At 38.0% G+C, this 7,133-nt stretch overlaps 1 long non-coding RNA gene across 1 annotated transcript in view; it reads left to right on the forward strand.

The window, feature by feature from the left end:
• Positions 1-6,057, forward strand: part of LOC107677406 (uncharacterized) — an 11,512-nt gene extending 5,455 nt beyond the window's left edge. The window contains exons 2-3 of the long non-coding RNA XR_001632836.1: positions 344-346; positions 6,000-6,057. This is a non-coding gene — a long non-coding RNA (uncharacterized LOC107677406). The remainder of the gene's footprint in view (positions 1-343; positions 347-5,999) is intronic.
• Positions 6,058-7,133: the final 1,076 nt, after the last annotated feature.

A 7,133-nucleotide genomic window follows, 5' to 3' on the forward strand; every position in this document is an offset into this window, starting at 1 on the left:
TATACACATTTAAAGGGGGAAAACAATACATTATCAATATCAGTGCTTGGCTGCCTGAGGATTAAACGGGAGGGAAAGATATTCACAAGCTGTTCTTTTGCAATGCCCGAATACGGACACATAAACATAAACAGATGAAAAGAGATGGGTAAGATTTCTTAAGGTTGCATAAAGATTGAAGAGATGAGGAATGTGCTACTGGATTTAACACACACAGCCAGGTTTATGCATGCTGGACAATGTTCTACTTAAATCGTTCACATCTGGACACCAATCCTCAATCACCCACAAGGCCAGGCTCTACAAACACAGTGGAGTGGAGTGAACTGTTTCAAGAGAACAGTGAGTTCAGATGGCCTCCTTCAGCCAAAATATCATCCCTCTCTCACACACGCACATAAACTGCCATGGATCTTTGTTTCTCATCACGGTAGCCTGTGTGGCTCTGCTTATGACGATAAAATAGATTCAAAGGAATAAAACCGAGTCACAGAGAGGAAAAACAGTGTGAGAGGAAGAACGAGAGGAGAGCAAGGAAAGAGACGAGGATTGTTGTTTACGACTTGCAAAGCATACATCCTCTTTGCGAGAAAGAGACGACATGATGACGGTTAAAAGAACTTTTGTGGATTTAAACAAAAGCTTAAGACACTTTATAACACAAGGCAGCAAGTTCTAATTCTTCCTCGTCTTCTGAAATCTGGCGCCATGTCCATCCATGAGTGAAGTTTGCTATATTTTGCAGTATGGTACACCTCTTTGCCCACACTATCTTTTTTCCCCAGGGTGTGCCTACTGTATGTTCTTTCATATTATGGTAAATAACGACTTGAAATAGCCATAAACATCTGTTTTCAGGCACCCTGTCCTCTCGGATTGACCATTTAGAGGTTGCAACATGTTGGCAAGTAAAGATGGTAAAATCATCAAGCGTTCTACATGTCATATAAGTTTATATCTGCTCTGAGGAATGAAAGGAATGTTGTTAAACTCTAAAGTACTTGGTTGGCCAAGATAACTGCATCATAAAGCACCACGTCATTAATTTTTGAATGCTTGTTTTTAAAGAGTAAAACACATTATATTAGCCACCAGGGACGAGCCATCAATCCTTTCCATACTGTTATGCTAAACTATTTGAATGAAAATCAACCAATGAAATAAAACAGAACCATATATAGAGAAAAGAAGTGAGAAAAAACACTGTTAGGATTAATGCTCAAGTTATGATTATATTCGGGCTGCTCCTTATATAGTCCACATGGCTGTCCCATTTGAACAGTGTCTGTAGTCTATATATCCATAACTTAAGTGGATTATATTGTCAACACAACTGTCAGAAGAAGTTTTTTACAACCTAGCAGGACACAGATGGTTGCAGGAACAGTGAACCCTAGTGGTAACATTGAAAAATTACATATGCGTTGCACATATTCTGAGGTATTACAATGAATACAATTCCCTGCCTGGAGAACAGAAGTCCTGAGTCAGTACCTTCAAGACATTCATAATGCTGAGAGGCATTACAACACATAGAAACACATAACAAAGTCAAACAAAATCTGCTCACCTGCTGGGTGGAGAAGCCCTGCAGCAACTAATGGCTTTAATAATGACTTAATTCTCTTCATGTGCTCAGGTGAGGTCACCCATAACAAAGACACTTACAGCAAAAACATATCAATGAAAGGAGTCAAGGATATGAACATCTGCCCTAGATAAACACAAGGCCTGGTCTGACCTCAGGTACAACATAGCGTCATTGCTTGGGTTTGTGGACTGTATTTAAGATCTTGCCAAGATGAAGAATGCCTTCAGGGTACACGCTGTCTTTTCAGTCTGGGAAATGTTGCCATATATCATGGGAATCTGTCTGTCATCTGCTGTCAGAAAGCACATGAGGTGATGAATGTTGCAATGACGGCAGCGTAAATCTTGTATCATGTCAGCTTCTTTAATGACTGTGTAGAAAGGCAATCGCTGCAGTTACTGTTGTTTTTGCCACAATACCAGGTCCAAACTGCAATTATAGCAGTCGCAAATGCGACAGGAGTTTAACACTCAGCCAAGAAAGTTTCGTGTGCATCCTTGAGTGGTTTTTCGTCAAGTCATCTATTTGAAGTAACTTACGAGCTAATGTTTACCGCGCGCAGTGGCGAACACTGCGAGAGCAGCGATGTCCGATTCATGAACAAACGCTCTTATGAACCGGTTCTTTTTAAGGAGTCAGTCAAAAAAGACTCGAACTCGATGGTGAGGTGTTTTAGCGGTTTGAAAGCAGGCTCACTCTGAGCCAGTGAATCGGTAGGAATCGTTACTGAGTTCACAGCTGGCTCCCTCATTGAAACTGCGTGCCTGACATGTTTCCCGTGTTCAAAAGGACGTGAAAAGTGAAAACCATATACATATCTGTAGTGAAGAAGACTGCAAGTGCTTATAACTTTTGAACACACTTACAGCATAGTGTTGTAAAAGTGCAAGTACATTTTTTAACAGAGCTTTATTTACACATTTTGTACATTTAACTCCTTAAGCACTGGGGTTATTTAGGGGGTTTCCGTCTAGATTTGGCATACCCAAATTTAAATGTTTACCCTACACACATACAAATACTTTAATACTTTAACTAATACTTTGCACTTTAAAATTAATTCTAAATTTCTGTTCAGTAGTTAGAAGCATTGTTGTGCTTCTAATTAAGTGATAAAAAGCAGTTGCAAACCTTTTACAAAAAAACACATAGACACACATAACACAAAAATACTTATCTCTGTACCAATAAAATATGTACACTTTACGTTTTACACAAATTATATATAATATTGAATTAAATTAACTTACACTGCAAAGTTTTTCTCGACATCTCACAATTTCACTTGAGGTACTGAATGTGATGAATGATGGGATATGCTCAGACTGTGCAGTAATGGCACTGAGCTTATTTTTCAGAACTGGAACAGCTTTGCGCTCTTACTTCCTGCTGTGTACACACGCTCTCAAGTGAGAATATAGTGGGACACGCCCAAGGTGTCCATCGTATTTTAGAATTTCACTGGAAGTAGTAGTTTATCCAGGTATTTTTCACCTACTGTTTTGTGAATACTGTGAATTCAGATATACTCTTTTCACATATTGTTTTTCTACTATATGGTAGGGAAGTGTGGGATTTCAGATGCAGTCAACATCATCATGCTCATTTAAGATTGAAGGTGAACATCACATGATTCACACTGATGTGCTTAGTTGCTAATAACTTGGATGTAATTTAAATTGTTACTTTTATATGAAAATACATATGAACAAGACAACTAAAGTAATTTATTTCCATCCATTATAACAAAACATCACTGTTGTTTAAACCAATGAGAATTAAGCTGTCACCAGTAAGTGTGACACAGCTAGTTGAAACCATAATAACAACATTTTTATTATAATTTTAACATGCTATTTTGTTAGCTGTGTGAAACACTTGACCTCATTGACACAGAGTTCCTAATCTCTTAAATACTACAGATTTCAGAGGAAATAATGAACGTATCATTGACAGCAGCACTCTGACAGAGAATGGAGAGGGGCCAAACCAGGATGGATTTCTCTGAGGTGTCAGGCTCAACGTGTACAGTGAAGCTTCAGACACTAGGTCTCTTTCACTCTGTCAGACTGACACAGGAAGAGAGAGATGGCACAGACATGCCAGATTTTTTGACACAGATCATACCAGATTTAGATCCTATTATACACAAGTTTTAATTAAGAAGTTGTTGATCTTGAAGCTTCAGCCTGGCATAAGTACATACAGTGGGTCTTTTTGAAGGTTAGGGACCTTAAATAAAATAAAAAAAGATATGAGGATTTTTGCCAGATACTGTTTCCTACATTAAACTATTATATCCGAATGTTTTTTAATCCAGTAGATTCATTATCACAAAAGGATAATACATGAAAATAACCATATGCAGAGTCAGAAAAATGGAAAATGGGATAAGGATTTTTTTTTATAAGTCAACCATTCTGAAAATACTCTTTGATCATTCTTCTGCATATCTTGCCACAATATCTGGTATGTTTTTTTTTTCAAAGGGCTCTCTTTTGAAGAAGATGTTTGAAGAGAGAACTGAGGCATATTATTGGACATCCTTGATAAGACTGAGACTGAATTCTACATCACAAGCTAGTGTTCCAAGTACACAGGCTTTGTCCAAATACCCACACTTGCGATCTTGGCCACTTGAGAGCGCGTGCACGCGACAGGAAGTAAGTGCGCAAGACTGTCCCATGTCTTAAAATTGCCCAAGTGCAGTGCCCTTAACGCACACTAAACCCACACTATCTTGAATACCGCTTCGGAGCGGTTTTCGAGGCTAAGCGTATCCCATCATGCATCATGTTCTAGATATAAATCGTTAGATTTTTTGGCCAGACCTCGTGAGATGTCGCGGAAAACTTTCCAGTGTAAGTTAAATAATTACATATTACATATAAGTTGTTAATAAAACGTAAAGTGTTGCACATTTAGGTTCTGTATTTTATAAAACGTTTGAAACTGCTTTTTATCACGTAATTCGAAACGTTAAATTAAATTGTGTGGTTTGTTAGGGACTGCTGAACAAACATTAACATTTATAAAGTTGCATTCAGAAAATGAAGAGATGTTTACAGGTGCAAAGAATTCTGCATCTGAAGGTTTCAGGTAAGTGTAGATAATGATCTTTATGTCCAGCTAATGTTCATTTCAGACAGTTGAAGTTTGCATTTTATTTAATGGCAAAACATAAAAATGTAAATTAAACAGTTCATAAAAATAAGTTTTTGCCAGTTGCTGTCTCCCGTCTTTAGACACATTTTAGGTGAAATGGGTTTAGACTGCATGGTGACTTGTGACCAGGCCAAAAGGAAATGGGAGAACCTGATCGTACTGTGCATTTACAAATATCCGTGGCACTTAGTTTTTCTATAATGTTCAGCAGATATGACCTCTTGAGTAGCTTAACCAACAAACCTTAGCTGCAGAAGCTAGTTGGCCAAGGAAGTGTTGCTGATTCAGCTAGTCAAGGGGCCATTGGGACACAACAGCATCCAAAACACAACTTGTGCATGGTCATTTAATCAGGACAATCTGTAAATATATGTAGTTCTTTTATTCAGTTAATTAAAGTTAAATCTGATACACTTTAGAATGATTTTGTATGCTTATTTTTTGTACTAAAATTGTATGTATGGTATATCTCTTAATTGCTTTATAGGACATTAAACAGAAATCAAAGATGACGGGGTCAGGGACAGAAGGAGGCGAGGAGACAGCAGGTACATGGCTGTTCTATGCAGCCATGGATGAGACTATAGGGGGCAGGCCTTCTGTTACTCCACCAGGAGATAACCAGTCCTCAGCAGCAGGCACCCAGTCCACAGAAGCTGAGCCTGGGCCATCTGGAATGCAAGAGAAATCAGAGTGGAAAAGTCCACGTAAAAGAAAGCAAAGAAATGAAGTGCTTGAGTTTCTCAGGGAAAAGGAAGAAAACGAAGAAAAAACGACAAAAGGAGGAGTTAGACAGAGAGGAAAGGAGAGTAGAACAGACCTCAAGACAGATAGACACGTTATTGAATATTTTTACAAAAATAGTTGAGAAAATGTGAATAGACTTTTTGTTTCTTATCTTGTTTCTTTAAATTCTTATCACTGGTTGACATTTCATTTTTTAGTTTATTATCAGTCAGTGTGTCATGCTATACTAATAACAATTCTGTGTTGACAAATAAAAAGCATATATGAAAATAATAGCCAGTTTCTCTCTTACTTTTCAAATGTGTTCATGGCAGTGTTTCCCCTATCCTGTTTCTCGAAGAACCCAGACACTACACCTTTTAGATGTTTCCCTTATCCACCATTCCTGATTCAAATCATCAGCTTATTATTAGTCTATCAGACAAGAAAACAAAGGAATGACAAGCAAATGTATAGATTCAGTTGTTTAATCATTGTTCAATAACTGGTGTTTGAGATAAACAAAAAAAGTACAACAGTACTGAAGTAACCAAAACCATAAGTAACCATAACTTATGGTCTAACTTAGACTGGAATTAAACTTCTATATTATAATGTAAACATTAAAAATAAATTTAAACTATTTACATATATCTTTTTAAGTGTTTAAAGTCTCTCTCTCTCTCTCTCTCTCTCAACACATTTTTCCAGGAGTTTTGGAAGCTGTTAAGAAAGTAATCTTGTTGCATCCCTGATTACAAATAATCATGATCCAACAACTGTGGAGCCAGAGTGTCAGCAGCAGACACTTGAGCGCACAGTCTGTCCCTCATGTGAGCTCCACTCCTTTCTTGCAGGCCCTCTCTGTCCTCTGGTAGAGTTGGTTCATCATCATCAGCATCAGTGGGATCGTCCTCTGGCTCCAGAATATCTCCGCTGGTGACACAGATGTTGTGCAGAAATGCACAAGCAAGCACAACATCTGTGCAGAAAGAGATATTGACCTCCAGAGCTTCTCCACCGTGTTTTCGTGATTCAAAAGAAAGTACATTTAAAGGGATATATTTTTGCCATAATCTATCACCAATCCTTGAAGTTGCCAGATGATGATCTAAACCAAGGCAGAGATAACAATTAAATATAGAGTATTAGCCGATATTGGATATGGTGCCAATACACAGCAAATCCCTACAAAACAAAGCTTTCAAATATCTTCTTTTAATAAAAAAATAAAAAAAACAGCTCACAAATGTTGTGTTCTTTTGCAAAACAGAAGAACATTCACGGTTGTTTCATTGAAACTTCTGATTTATTTGAAGTCACAATTAAACAGTCAGGTTTACAGATTTGGACAGTCAGTACTGGAAACTGCCAGTACTGCAGAAATAATCGTTCTTTGCTGGCTGTATTAGTACAACAGCGATACACATATCAATAAATGTTAGAGTCTATGAGAAAGGGCTTTAGGTACTTTTTTTCCGCAGGAGTGAAAGGGTTCACCACACCCCTAAAGAGCAGTAAAACATCCTCCTGGACGTACACCGGGAGCATAAAGAATATGTGGTAGGCTAATTGTCCTTGAGGACGGTGTCCTTCAATCAGTGCGCGCCCTTCTGGACCATCTGCGTAAAGCGGTTGGTGATGGTGAGCG

Source organism: Sinocyclocheilus anshuiensis, unplaced genomic scaffold, assembly GCF_001515605.1.
Source record: "Sinocyclocheilus anshuiensis isolate Anshui unplaced genomic scaffold, SAMN03320099.WGS_v1.1 scaffold668, whole genome shotgun sequence".
NCBI lineage: Eukaryota > Metazoa > Chordata > Actinopteri > Cypriniformes > Cyprinidae > Sinocyclocheilus > Sinocyclocheilus anshuiensis.